The following is a 13,838-nucleotide window of genomic DNA, read 5'->3' as shown; positions in this document are numbered from 1 at the left end:
AAAGTGAATGGGGGGGCTCAAGACCTGTTGCACAGCTGCAGCTCTGCTGAGGCCTGACCCACCTGCTGCTGCACTTTGTCTTTGCAGTCACTGCCATTAATCTGAACCATGTGTCTGCTGCCATCTTCTAACAGCCACACATTTTCCACATATTTCCTAGTCATTGCAGTGCTTTGTTCTGATGTCTTTGAGAAAACATCTGCCCTGAGGATTCCCCTTTTTATAACCTCTTTAAAATATGTCACCATCTGCTCTTTCTTAAAATCTCTTCCTTGATCCCATCACCAGTGCCTGGCCGCTCAGTGACCTCCCATTTCTTAGCAAGGAGCTTGAGGACGGACGTTCACTCCTTTGCTTTGCATAATACAGCATTCTGTGTTATGTTGTGGTCAAGTGGCTTGTTCAGTCTATAGCAGAGAAGCACCTCTGCTTTAGCAGAGAAATGCCTCTTTGGGCTGCTGAAGGACTTCTGCTTCTTGGCATGTATACAGTGTTGGAAAGCAGACTCCAATTCTGCCTCTACTGGTACCAGCCCAGCTTCAGGATTATGGTCATTAGATTCCTGCAGCCTAACAAATCGTTTTCTTCTCTGTGCCAAAGCCCGCTTGCAGCAAACACCCAGACATAGCCACCCCAAACTTCCACTGGTTGCTCCTCTACTTGGTCACCTTGTTTCTTTCTTTAACTCCTTTTCTGCTGGGTATATGCCACACTCTTCTGTTGCTCCTTTTGAGTGAAACTTCACTATATGCTGTCTCCATTTACTCTGCCTTTTTTTTTTTTTAACTTTATTTGGCTCAATTCTTCAAAGCCAAAAGTGCCTTTTTTCAGCAACAGTAAGATTGACAAGAAGTTCTTCTTCTACTGCCTTTTCCAATCCAGATTCCCAATGTGCCTTTGCTCCCTAAAACCTTCACAAGATTCTTAAGATTCCTTTCCCCTTCTGCATGACACATCTCCAGAAAAATCCCTATTTCTGCAGAGACTCTGACACTGATGACATTTTCTTTGATTTTCTTAATGCTCCCTTACAGCTCCCTTTCCTTATATCTGCCTGAAGTCCAGTTATTCCATAAATGAAAATGCCACTTTGGGTTTTCTCATATGACAAGAAATATGTTGCACTACTGTAAAGGCATTGTTTTTTGCAGCAGATTTTCCTTTTTGCTGCTGCTGCTGTTATTGTGTTGTTTTCTGTAGAATCATAGGATATCCCAAGCTGGAAGGGATATTCCATGAAGATCGTAGAGCCCTGAATGTAGGGATGGCTTCTTGCTTCCAAGCAGATTATTTGAAAAATTATTTGGGTTTCAAATAAGGGTGTAAGCACCAGAAATTTGTATATTGTCAGACCCAGCTGAATGGAAAGCAGAACTGAAATAGTTGTAAGTAAGTGAAGGTAAACTGCCTCTGGTACTTGACACAGTGGTAGTGATTAAAGCCATTATGTGGATCATGTATTATATGCCTCAAAAGTTACTTTGTAGTTGATTTTATTTCTTTCCTCCAGGCTAAGCAGCTTTCTCCTGATTGCCAAACATCGCTTTGAACGTATGGAGAATCTTTGACGCGAGCGGTCTTCCCCAGGGTCAGCATTGAGGCTGGCCCTGTTTAATGTCTTTCCTGATGATCTGGACAAGGGGCGTTGAGTGCACCCTCAGTAAGTCTGCAGGTGATACCAAGCTGGAAGGAAGTGCTGATCAGTACTAGATTACGTGCTGCTCAAGTTCTTGGGGCAGGGACCACCTGTTTGATTTTGCATAAAGCACAGAACTGCTGTAGCCAGTGCACTGGGAATTTTGGCTAATTCTGCAGACACAGGACCATGAATATGCATGGGCTGGCAATCCGCTTTGCACTGCTGTTTGTTCTGGGCAGCTCACATCAGTTCACAGCAGCCGTGAGGGTGTAACTGCAGTGTAATCCCCACCAGGAGAAGATACATTTGTACCCACCTCCAGTGAGGGATCCTTGAAGGAAAATAACATATGAGAGCTATCTTGCTGTCTTTCTAGCTCAACTTTAACAAAAGTTCTGCCTCTGGGATCCTCAGCTTATAGCTGAACAAAGCTGGAGCCATCTGTGCAGCTACTTTTACCATCAGAGGTGCAGATGCCATTTCAGTGCAGCATCCTAGAGGGCCATGGGGGGCCAAAGTGGAATTTGTGTGATAAAAAGAAGAAATCAGACTTCCTTCTTCTTTCCTTTTTTTTTTCTTTTTTTTTCCTTTTTTCACCCATTTGTCTTCAATTTATTAAAACACTTGTGAATCTTCCTGGAGATTCACCAGCAATAATTCCAGAGGGACTAATCCTCATCATTCTTCTGGATCCAATTAAACCTAACACCACTGCCCTCATTGCGAACATATGTTAAACAGAGCTAAATACATCATCTTATTGTAAATTACATACAATTTGGCTTTTGTTTTTCTTCTGTGGGCACTGATATCTGCCTTCTGCTCTGAATTTATCATTAGTAAGCTAGAACTTACCCAGTGAGTGCTGTTAAGTGCTTGTACAAAGCAATCAGTCAGAAAACCTTACCAAAGAATGTCAGCAGGTGGGTCCCAGGGATATTACAGGGAGTTACAACCATTTCTAAAATGGAGGGGAAAATTGCAGTTCTCACCACTGTTCACTGCACAATCTGGCTTCTAAAAACGCTGGCAAACGTAATATTCAAACATAAATTCAGCGCTGCCAACTTTTGCAATTGTATCATGAGTTGCTGATACTAAGTATTTAATGAAGTCCCCACTCCTGCAAGCATCTGGATTAGATGAAGATCTCAACTTTCATTTCGTATAAAAGCCCCGTGAGTCCAACACCCGTGGTTAGAAAAGTCTGACAAAGCATGAGTGTCATTTCATCCAGTTTTACTGCCTGCAATTTAGACATGTTACTCCAAGCTGTTAGATCACCTGTCCTGACAGAGGGGAGAGTGACAAATCGAGGTGGCTGCGTGCCCCTGCACCTCTCCTACCACCAGGTGGTCGTGGGTGCTGGCTGTGCAACAGAATGCATCAGCTGCCTGGCAGAAAGCTGAGGGCTATATGAAGGTAGCAAAGCTGGTCCCACCGGTGCCAGGTGATATAAAAGCAGATGATGACTACACACAGCAACATGGCAGATTTCACTTAACCTTAGTGCTGTGTCAGTTGTGGGACTGGAGTAGGTGACATTCAAAGACTTCCTTCAACCTTGGTCTAGAGATATCATGACACCCTCGCCCCAAAAGGCAGTGGTTCCGGTAACTGCTTACATACACCCTATCCAGAGAACATTCATGGCATACTCCTATGGTGATGAAGGGAGTTGGCAGAGAGCCTACTCTTGGAGAGGCAAGAATTGTGCCCCGTGTGTGGGTACATGATCTGTTTTGGATTTTAATACTCCCCTTTTGATTGCACTTTCTTACAGCAGCTGTGAAATGTCATAATGCTTCAAAAGACCCCTTCAAAAAAAATGGTGGTGGCTTTTCTGTTTCCAAGATTCTTGAGTAATTCCAACACCCTTTCCTCCTCCTCTACTCTCCCTCCAGCAGAGTGTTTTGACGGGTATCTTTGTAGTGTTTTTTACATTACTTTGCTGGCTGGACTGCAGCATGGAGCATCTGTTTCTAGCTACAGAGCTGCTCATGGAAAATACTGTGGTGGCTGTTGAGACTGTCCCCCTTCCCAAGGCCCCCCAGACCGCACCAGCACAGGACTGTAGGCACCATCATGCAAGGCACTCAGCCTGTAATCACTGCCAATTTATTTGTAAGTGAAGTTCAATCACGTGCTCAAATTTATGGTTATAACAGAGTGATTTCTATTGCAAACAAGAGACCTAATGGGTCACAAGACCTGTCTTTCTGTGTTTGTTTGCTTCCTTTCTGCTTTCTTTGGTTCTTTCACTTCTGGGGAGTTGAGGGATGGGTTTTTCTCCTTTTATTGCCAAAGAAGCTACTTCCTCACAGCTCCAGTGAACAAAGCAAGAGGGAAAAGGCATGCCAGCAGAAAGCAGTAACTCGCCCCATCTTGTGCATTTAATTGTATTTAATTTATGAGCTGTAGGCAGACAGTGGCAGCAGCAGAGTGAAGCTTCTTTAGGAAAGAACACAAAGGTTTTTGCCTCCAGTGCCTTCAGACTTTGCTTTCTGAGTAACAGAGCATGACAGAGCACAGCCTGGCTGGCATGTCACCTGTGCTGCAAGGTGGGCCCTGCTGTTACTTGGGGCTTCTTCTGCGCAAAGGCAGCTAAGGACAAGTACCAGAGCCCTAATGAAATCAGAGAAGCTGATGACAGCGATTGCTTGCTCTGATGGTGTGCACTCTCTCGTGCTGTGCAACACCATCTCCATCCACTTACCTTCCCCAAAGTGGTAAGAAACCCCAAAGGAAGTAGAGTAAAGTAAAAAGAAACAGGATCTTGGAAGAGAAGAGCAGCTGTTGTGAATTAAGGATGCCAGATGGGAAAATAACCGCACAGAAATACGGTGTGAAACACAGCAATAGGAATTATGGCTTTTTGGGTATACGGGGACCTCAGGAGGCAGACGCAGCTGCAGACCCTGTGTATCAGATAGCATGTATTACATCTATAATTACTAAATATTTCATCTCAGGTCTTTTGCATTATCTTGTTACAAAAAAATCTTTGCAAGAAGACTGGGTAGGTCTCCAGGTCTCACTGCTGACTGCGGTAAACAGGCAGCTAAAACCTTCAATTCTGTTCATGTAATGAGGAACCTAGCATTAGTTTATTTCCACCTCAAATATGTTTGGCGCAAGATACTGCAGGTATAAAATTCTACTTGGGTTCAAGACGTAGCTTTATAAGTTTGTAAACAATAAGCACACCAAGAGCTAATACAAAGGCACGCCTTTCTGGCTCAGACACAAGCTGATGAAGAATGGAGAAGCATCCCTTTGCATCCAGTATCAGCAATACCAGAACACAGCCAGCTGGGAGGGGTGAATCTCTGTCCTGACCCCCTTGGTAGCTCTTATATTCCCATAGACACATTTTGCAGCAAGTTTGGTCAACAGAGTTATTTGTTGTTTATCAATTTGTTGTCTTACCAATCACTGCCTGTTTTTTAATTTATTTTTTTATTTTTTATCATTCGTGTGTCTTCTGTATGTAAAGCAGTGCTCACAGCAAAATGCACTGACCAAGCTAACAAGTTCAGGTTGCACAAAATCACTCCAACATCTGACAGGAGAGGGAAGCGAGGAAGGACAGACAAACAGGTTGGTCTCCAGCCTCAGGGGATTTCCCAGCATCAGTGAGAAATGGCCATTAAACATAGCCAGTGCCAAAGGAACAAATACTTTACAGTTCATTGCAGCAGAGATAGAAGAGTGAGAAATTAAGGACTGATTGAGTCTGAGGGAAAAAAAGGGAGGTGAAGGGGAACACATCTTTTTTAAATAATTTTGTTCTTATTAATAAACTATCCAAATATATTTTAACTGAGAATTAAAAAAATATTTTTTCCCCAATTCAATTCTGGTTTGCTCCCGATAGTAACTGGTAAATTATCACCTTGGAGGAGGTAGAGAGTTGTTTCTTCCCTGGAAAGGCTGCTTGGAAGAAGAGGAGGCATTCAAGGCATCCAGGCCCAAGGTGGGATGAGTGCTTTGTTCCACTGTGTGAAGAAGAGCAATCTTAAGTTTGGATTTTTGACAGTTTTGGAAAACAAGTATAAATAGGAATTATACCTAACACATACATCGCACCTTGCAGTGACATAATGTGCTCAAAATTGTTCTTTCCACTTGTTAGTCCCTGCTTCCAACATAATGATTCAACTTCTCACATGATTCAGAGCTTTTACCTTGCAGGGTTTATTTTACATCCACATGCTTGCAGAGATGAATAAGTCTTTTGGCCACAGGGCCACACGCAGAATTTAAAAGAAAATCATCTGGAAAATATATTGTAAAGAACCATAGTAAGAATTTTGAACCTTCAAAATAAAGTATTTGGAGCAGCTGCCTCCTATTAAAGAGCACTGAAGCAGTTGGTCAAGACCTTTGGTATCCGAAATGGAGCTCCAAGCTGAAGACAACCCCTTCCATTAACCCAGTTTGATGTTAACCAACCTCCCAACACTACAAGCCATATATACCCGAAAGGCAAGACAATCAGCTTTCTTGGGCCAGCCTGCTTGTTCCACCCTTTTCCTCAAGAAAGGAAAGCAATAAAAGCCTTCTGGGCAGATCCCAAAGAGCAGGGCTGTGCCAGTCCACATCTCTATAGAAGAGAAAGTGGAACAGCAGCATGGTTTTTGTTGGCACCGCTTTGCTTAACTCACTCCTCAGTATTTGCTGCTCCAGAGCAGTTGCAGGCAGGCTGCTACAGAGTTGTCACATGAGTCCTCGCCAAAACCACCAGCACGGGCTGGTACCTCCATCTGTGCCCTTGTTACCTGCAAGTGGGACAGCCTCCCCCTCCCCAGGTTGACTGCCTCAGTGCTGAAGGGACTGGTGGAGCTGTGAGGGTCCCAGATGGAGCACAGAGCCCTCCCTGTGCCGTCAGCCCTGCTCTCCTCCTGCCCTGCCACGGCTCCCACCACTCTTCCAACACTTATGTTTTCTCTCAGGGCTGCTCTTGGCTTCCATCTCCACAGCTGCACTCTCCACATCAGAAGGGATTTTTCAGAGAAAAGTGAAATTAGTAAAAATTAAGATAATTGAATGCATTTAGTTTTACCAGAGAGACTGTTTGTGGTTTGCAAATAGACATGAGACGTTATAAAATATTTTTTAACAGTACCCTATAGAGATGACTTGCCTGTAAAACATGAAATATGACTGGTGGGAAACCAGCACATTGACTCAATAAAACATGACATTAACTGACACCAAAAACAATCTAGTTAAGCAGCAGAAAACTTTACAACCTCAGTTATTTGAAAAATACAGAGGTAGTCCAGCTATTAAACTGGAAGGGATCATTAGGGTAATGCACACTATTTGCTTCAGTGTTATTAAACGTGATGCTATGAATCTATTGGGTTGGAACTTCTTTGACTCTTATTCTCCTGACTGCTCAAAAAATAGCAAGAGGCCAACAATCACTTTGAAAATACAAAATGTTTTGCAACACTCACTCAGAAATATTTCTAGCTGAGCCAATCAAGGCTTCAGAGTCTATGGAGCATATATATTTTCAGTGTATAATGATAACATACATTCTTGACATACTCCAACGATACAGTCAATCAAATCAATGTAACTAAAGATATCGCCTGGGTCTAAACTATGCTTTGGAAACAGGTGAGCAATTGTAATCTTCTCTGTCTTTTAATTGGGATTTTGCAGGAGCATCTGTGCACAGAAAAGCACAGCTCCTTGCATTATGAGAACAGCACCTAGGAGGCTAACGTAGAACAGGATAGCTACTTGTTCACATCAGTACTGTTGTGCTGAAGTGGCCCATGGGAACCGCAATAACAAGCCTGCATCAGATCTATGAAAAAGAAAGGAAAAACAGCTGAAGACGTTCTCAACCATTCTTTCAACTATTCGGGCTTTTAGGGCAACAGCTTCTATGAAGCAATCCTAAAGCCCCTCTCAACACAAACAACAAAAAAGTCCACGTCAACCTGCATCCTGGCTTAACTCTTAGTGCCACAGGCCCAGAGGAAATGCGGTCTCTGCTGTTGTGCCCATCACAAGTAGCATTACGGAATGTTCAAACACGTGGGGAGGTGGGATCAGTATTAAATCACAATGTGATTTACTGGTGAATGTGGCTGCTAGGGCTGTGGGAAGTCCTTGACACAATACTTGAAAGACACCTGGTGTGCAACAACATATGTAGCTGCTGCAATTTTTTTTTCCAGTTATCTATTGGATACAGAAAGAGACTAAGGTGGATTTTTTTTTTTTTTGCTGGCACTGTGTGTTTAAGAGTGTCTAGTACCATGGATCATGGCAAGTAACTAGGGGTCCTGAGGGGTAAAAGAGTCTGGAAATGAATTAATAGAACAAAGTAATTACACAGAGTAAACGTATAACAGCAACTGATTCAACCTTAAATTCTAAAACCATGTGATATTGTTCTGAAAAGATTTTAAATGTCAATATGCAAAGATTTAATATGCTTTTTCCCTTAGGCTAAACTGAAGAAAAACTGGCTACACTTTCCTGGAGCTAGTATCAAATGGGTCACATTTATCATCCTGCCACTAACACTCGAGAAGTAGCAATTTAGTCATTCCTGAACGGGTTGGTTTGGCCCATCTGAAACTGCAGATGGGTTGTGGTTTACATGCAATCTTATCTGCTGGAAGTGACTGACATTAGAACAACATGGCACCGCTGTCCTGGTATTATAGAAAGCTGGTGAGATCCTCACCCTAAATTCTGCCTAAATGCCGCTGGTTAATTTCAGCTGTGTTTGTGTTAGTTATGTGATTTATGGGTATAGGTCCCACATAAGTCACCCACCAAAGAAAAAATAATTGACAGATTCTCTGCTAGCGTTCTGAGTTGTTTTTTCCCTTCCCTGGACCAACATTTCTTTAGAAAAAAGATTATTATTCTCTCTCCACAGCTATAAATTCTTCAGCCAGCTCCTCCTCAGTCTGCTGGGCACATTCCAGAATTATTTCTGAAGTTTCCTCAGATTTCCATATAAGTCCAAAAATTCCATAGTCCTGCTCCATGGCAGCGCGACAGCCAACCCTTACTGCTTGGTAGAAAGTGTTGAAACACTCTGTCCCACTGATGCTGAGCAGCTGGTTACACTGATCAGTAAATTAAGGACACCAAACCCAGGACTTTGGGCAAGTGTTGCTGCCGTTATGACATCCATCCCTCCAGCATCACTTTGCAGCAAACCAGTCTTCCCCAGAAACAGTGGGGACAGGAAGTACCAAGCCCTTCCTACACAGTCTGGCACTAATAATTTCCAGAGAAAGCAGTGTTGCAGCACAGCTGCTAAAGAAGTGAAGAAGAGATACCATATCTGAGCAAAAGTACATGGATGGTGTCAAACAAAACGACACTCCTCCATGGGAGGCAAGGAAACGGCTTGCAGGCTCAAAGTCAAGCATGACTTGAATTGCTGTGCAAGAATGGATGCACTGCCCTCAACATGGCAGTGTTCTTCCCGGTACCCAGTGGGCACAGGGTGGCTCTTGTGCATGCTGCAAGGCAGGCATTGACTCACGGCCTCCACGTCTGTGATCCCCACACAGAGAAAAGATGAATTAGCCAACAATAACAGTGTTTGTTTTGTTGCCATCTCAGTAGACATCCTAGTAGAGCTAATAGGAAAAAGAAACCTCATCAGAGAAAGGAAAGGTCAGAAGGCTAATAAAATAAGTGCAGCTATTATGTGCTCACTTGGCAATTCATATGGGAGTGTGATTTCCTTCTCATTTTGGATTTTTCAGTTGACTTTCTTACTACTGAAAAAAAAGAAAGAAAGAAATTTCAGCCCTTCACACAAGATTTGTTACTGAAAATCACACCACTGCATAACTTCACATAGGCTACAGATTTAGGTTCACACTTCCTAGTTTTCCAGGTTTTTTTTTTTTTTTTTTGATTTTTGCATTTTTCTTCCAACAGTTATGGATATTAAAGAAAAGCAATGTAGTATATTAAAAACAATGCTGGCAAAAAAGGTAGTGTTACACTAAGTACTGTTCTTAAAGGGCACAGCTGGCCAGCTGCCACCCTGATTTAATGACTACCGGCACAACAGAAGCTGGGAGGGCAAGCAGCCTGAAAGGCTTCACGAGAGATGGCATAGTCACACATAATAGGGCAGGCTTGTTTCCAGGAACCAACAAGAAAAGTCACCTGCTGCAACAGTATCTCAGATGTGCAGAAGGTGGCTCTCAGGATGGAGTCCACCTTGCACAACAGTAGGATACTTCTCCTCCACAGACTTCCGTGCAGTCATCAGCCAAAAGAGTAGTGCCTTTGGCTTCTTCATGGACCCAAAAGAATTGTTTAGCACAAAATCTGTGAAAGGCATAAGAAGACCTCTGTTCAAGACTCCTTGTAGAGCAAGCTCCATGTTCTGCAGTGGAAGGAGAGCAGCAACGCACTTACTCTGCGAAGAGATGAAAAAACCTGTCAGCCATCCCTTTGCAGCCATGGAGCTTTTGTTAGGCATTGCATTTGTGGTTTTAGACGGTCTGCTTCCGACATGAGGCTTTTCACTTCAGCCTCTTCTGCAGCTGCAGCACAATCACCAAGAAATATTTTTGAGCTCTGTCTAGTACACCACGTCTCTTAACTTCCTTTCTCCATAAAACAACAGCCTGAGATTCTTTGCAGAGCTCATGGGATGCTGTGGTGAGTAAATGAGAGTATTAAGCATCACTAGTGGGTGTTTTCCCTCTCTGCACACAGTACTGGTGAAGGCACGACAAGGAGACTTGAGAGCACCAAGATGGCAATCACAAAGGGGTGTTGGAAAACTAAAGCAGGCTCATAGATTAGCATCAAGAAAAATCTCACCCTTGGGTGGTGTTCATGTCCATGCAATCAGTGAGAAACCACACAGGATATGACTTTTGGCAGCTCAGGTTAAAAAAAAAGCAAGTCATAGGAACATGAAACTGGCCTGTGAAGACATTAATTAGTTGTTGGGCTTTTATGTTATTTGTTTACAGAAAAGCCCACAGTTCACCACAAGTAATTTCAAGTTCTTAGCAATATGAATCCTCTACCCACGTTAGTACCACAGTTTTTTTTTCCCATGAGGGTTTCCTATCCAAACTCCTTAGTCTATTGGAAAAAAAAAAAGTCTATTACATCAGTGTGATTTAACTGGGGATTAGTTGTCTTTTGGAGAACAGAGATCATGTCTATTTTTGAGGAATTCATGTATCCCATGGGATTAGTTGGCCTTGGAAAATCCAGTTGTTCCATTCACTTCAGCACAGAGGCTTGGAAGAGCCATAGGCATCCCAGGATAATCTACAGCATTATGCAAATTAATAAGAGGGAGGCAAGGACTGGATCAGAGCCCTCAACTTCTGATACAGGAGAAAGATAATGTGTAAAACTAATGAGGTGGAAATCAAGAAATAAATGGAAAATATCTAAAATTTAAGTTTTAAAATACAAAGAGACAATGTGATCATCCATTTCATATGAATCCTTGCATAAACGATTCGATTACATTCAAACACATGGTAATTATATGGTAGGTATCTTCAGTATATGATTACTTACATGTGTGTAACATAGCAGTATTTTGCCAGCATCATCCATTCATCTTTCAGGAATAAATATACCCTCTTCTAGACAATGGATGTGGACTTTTGTCCATATGTGCAAAAATAGTTCAGCTGTAGCCAATATATTAACTAGGTAACCTCAAAACGATGAACTAGATCTCCGTATTATAAAATATGTACTGCTATTCAAGCTTCTGACACAACATCCCTCAGAGCAAAAATTACCTCAGATTTTTCTATCATCTCACATTACCGCAGCAGTATTTATGGCTGAGCCTTAGGGAAAGCAAGGAGACAGCATCATTTGTCCTACACAAAGCCAATGAATGGTCTCTGGGCCCTACTTACAAAGAGTCTTCTTTTAATATAAATTTCATCTCAGGCCAACAATCCAGGGAATGACCTTCTAGACACTACTGCAGACCGAGCAGTAATGGTTTAAGCAGAACTTCTCGCCAAATTAACTTTCTTAACACTAATTTGTTAAATTGCAGTGAAAGAAGAGCTCATAGCTCATCTGCTCATAGCTGTTCTAATCCAGCACTATCAATCAGACATTCATAGACCAGTGTCATTCTGGATGGAGCCCCTAAGGTCTCTTTCAATTCCCAATTCAAATGTACAAAACATTACTCAAGGTATTCGTGCTTTCTCCAACTACACACAAATCAGACAAGGTTTAGCAGGAATAGCAGAGTTTTTCTGGTCTCTGCTGCTTGACAGATAAGGTTAAAGGAGAGGGATGGGCTGTTTCGGGTAGACGTTGGTCATACTGACTTCTGTGAGCAGCTTTGAATATTTCATCATGAAGTTATTGGCTACAAATGATTAAATAATTTTCCTTCTACAAACAGAGCAGAGTGCTGTGGTCAAGAGATATTTGGACAATGTGCTCAATAATATGCTTTAACTTTTAGTTAGCTCTGAAGTCATCAGGCAGTTGGACTAGGTGACCTTTCAACAGAATGTCCTTTCCATCAGAATTATTGTGTTAGTACAAAAGACAAAACAGAAGATCTCTCCTCTCTGCCTCTTCCAATCATTTCTTCACGAGAGGTTGAGATTGTGTTCACAGAATCACAAGGCTTGGAAGGGACCTCTGGAGATCTAGTCCAACCCCCTGCTAAAGCATGTTCGTAGAATAGGTGGTACAGGAAAGCATCCGGGTAGGTTTTGAGCATATCCAGAGAAGGAGACTCCACAACCTCTCTGGGCAGCTTGTTCCAGTGCTCTGTCACCCACAAAGAAAAATTTTTCCTTATGTGCAGATGGAACTTCCTGCGTTCCAGTTTGTGTCTTTTGCCCCTTGTGCTGTCTCTGGGCACCAACAAAAAGAGCCTGGCCCTACCCACTTGACTCCCACCCATTAGATATTTATAAGCATTGATAAAATCTCCTCTAAGCCTTTCCTCATAAGGAAGATGCTCCACAAGGGCACACTGCTGGCTCGTGGCCAACCTGTTGACCACTAGGACACCAATGTCCTTCTTGTTAGAGCTCCTCCTGAGCAGGTCAGCCCCTAATCTCTACTGCTGCATGCAGTTATTCTTCCCCAGGTGTAGGACTCTTACATTTGTTTTTGTTCAGGCTCATCAGGTTCCTCACTGCCCAGCTCTCCAGTCTGTCCAGCTCTCACTGAATGGCAGCACAGTCTTCTGGTGTGTCAGCCACTCCTCTCAGCTTTGTATCATCAGCAAACTACCAGAAGGTGGAGTCCATTCCCTCATCTGGGTCATTGTGTTACTTTTTTTTTTTCCCCTGAAAATGATGCTGACTTTCAGCCTATAGTCTGTTTTTCCCTGAAAAATATTAACATTAGTATTTTATGTTGTAACTTTCCAACAGTTCTCTTATTTTGACCTGCAGCGTTCCATGAAGTGTCTTCCCCTTTTTTTCCCCTTGTTTTTCACATTGCAGATTCCTACTTGCCAATATATTTAACTTTGCACTCAACCTAGCACAACCCAAGCATCACTGCCAACTGCCACCATGATGGCCATGCTGACATGAGATGAACTAATTCATTGTAAATTATTTTGAGGAAGGAAAAAAAATGAAAACTAACAATACCCATTCTGCAGCCTAAATATCTGTAGATGAAGAAGTCTAAATTTGATTCTGATGAAAGTCATTAAATCAGAGTTCTTGTTTAGTTGCCACTAAACTTTCTATGACTGAGTTAAAAAAGGTACTTAATTCCTGTTCCCCTTTCAAATCAACAGAAAAGAGTTTTATGGAGCTGGAAAATGCTCCAGGCAAGACTTGGGGAAGCACATAACTTATTTACTGAATGTCAGATGTTGACTGATTCAAAATGTCTTGCCAATTCATCTGAAGACATCAAGCACTTGGAGCCAGAAAGAGGACATGAGGCTAAATTAGTAGAATGAGACCATGGCATGGGCATGCAGCTTCACTCGAGCAGTCAGGATACTGCCTGTATTACTTTTTGGAAATCCACAACTTCCCTTCTAGGTGAGTAGCTCAGGCATGGGCTGGAGAGGGTCATATCTGTCTGACTGCTAACAAACATTTCCAAAATTTAGTCTGCAGGAACTCAGATTTCATCACCTCCAAAATGCTACTAGGATGGCCAGGTAGAGTACCGTGGTGGCAGATGCACATTAGGTCCACTTAAG

Source organism: Numida meleagris, chromosome 3, assembly GCF_002078875.1.
Source record: "Numida meleagris isolate 19003 breed g44 Domestic line chromosome 3, NumMel1.0, whole genome shotgun sequence".
NCBI classification, from domain to species: domain Eukaryota; kingdom Metazoa; phylum Chordata; class Aves; order Galliformes; family Numididae; genus Numida; species Numida meleagris.
The sequence above is the reverse complement of the archived record's forward strand: the minus strand, read 5'-3'. Positions refer to the sequence as shown.